Consider the following 1,873-nt stretch of genomic DNA (forward strand, 5'->3'; position numbering starts at 1 on the left):
TTAACTTATTCTGACGTCACCTGATCGTGTCCCCTTGTCCTTGACTGCCCTGACCCGCCCGCGTCCACCTGTTGAATATTCATGAGCCCGCCGCACATGCATATGCATGATGAAGCAGAGGTTGGCTTTTTACATTAAAAAATGTCAAACCTTATATGGTGTGGCCGTATGTTAATACAAGCGCCTGCATCAATATTAATGTGGCCCCATAGGACCGCCCCACCCACATATCTGTCACTATTTGACCCGTTCACACAGAGACCATGCAAGGGCACCAGCAACCTGCTCACCAGGAGCAGTTAGGGGTTCAGTGTCTTCTTGCTCAAGGACACTTTGACGTGCATCCAGGAGCAGGGTTGCCACTAGATCTGCTTATTATAATTTCCCCCGCAAGATTCTATTTGAAAATAGCAGATCTACAAGCTCACAACGCGTCGCATCGCGACGCGTTGTGAGCTTGTAGATCTGCTATTTTCAAATAGCTGATATATATGTTAAAGTGCTCATGTGGCCCATTGTCGCTTCTTTTTGGGCTGGTTTTCCTAGAGCCCGGTTGCTTGTTTCTCTCACAGAATCTGGCAACACTGTCCAGGCAGGAGGAGCTGGGGATGGAAACGAGAACCTTCTGAATAGGGACGCTTTAGGGTTCATACGGTTAACCCATCTTGGGCAGGAAACCCTATTTGTAACTATACCTTTCAGGACGGGAACCCTATATACATATAGCAACATACATTTTTTCTGATTTTTTGAATAAATATTTGAAGTTTTTCAGAATTTAGACGGTTTTTAGAATGGGCCTCAGGACTAAATGGGTTAACCCTTTAAGACCGGGAACGCATCTGTGTCATTTTAACATTTATTTGGCTATTTTTTAAAAAATTGTTAAGATTTTTGCAAATCATTGAATATTATGTGTTTTTAAAGGGAACATTTCTAACTCATATCTTTGCTTCTGGGGGGTCCTTGGAACACAAATATTTTGAGATAGGGGTCTGCGGCCAATATCATTTTGGGGGTCCTTGACATTTTAAAGTTTGAGAACGCTGTTTTTTCCTGAAAGAAAAACTGTTAGGATTTAGAAGACATTTGATAGAATCCCCCAGAAGCAAAGATTTGAGTTACAAATGTTCACTTAAAAAAAAACATATATATTCAAAGATTTGCACATATTTTCACGATTTAACTAAAAATAGCAGATCTACAAGCTCATAGCGCGGCACTCGCTGTGAGCTTCACAGACACAGAGTTTTAGCCTGTTATCTGTGGTGGATGACCTTTTGTGTTTGACCTCTGTTTGACCTCTACGTTCTCCCGCCTGTCACTGAGGACGTTAGCAGAGCAGCTCATGAATATTCATGAGGTCGTTCCGAAGCGCGCTCAGTAAAGGCCGGGTGAAGGAAAGTTGACCCGGATCCCAGGGCTCGACTGGCACTCCGGTTACCGTACACCCCCCCCCCGCCCTCTCTCTCTCTCTCTCTCTCTGTTTTTCTGTGTCCCTCTGTCTGTCTCTCTCTGTGTGTGTGTGTGTGTGTGTGTGTGTGTGTGTGTGTGTGTGTGTGTGTGTGTGTGTGTGTGTGTGTGTGTGTGTGTGTGTGTGTGTGTGTGTGTGTGTGTGTGTGTGTGTGTGTGTGTGTGTGCGTGCGTGCGTGTGCGTGTCTCTCTTCTCTCTCTGTGTGTGTGTGTGTGTGTGTGTGTGTGTGAGAACGTGTGCGTGTCTCTCTCTCTCTCTCTCTGTGTGTGTGTGTGTGTGTGTGTGTGTGTGTGTGTGTGTGTGTGTGTGTGTGTGTGTGTGTGTGAACGTGTGCGTGTCTCTCTCTCTCACTCTGTGTGTGTGTGTGTGTGTGTGTGTGTGTGTGTGTGTGTGTGTGTG

The sequence above is a fragment of the Gymnoscopelus microlampas genome, assembly GCF_963454915.1.
Source record: "Gymnoscopelus microlampas genome assembly, chromosome: 16".
Taxonomy (NCBI): domain Eukaryota; kingdom Metazoa; phylum Chordata; class Actinopteri; order Myctophiformes; family Myctophidae; genus Gymnoscopelus; species Gymnoscopelus microlampas.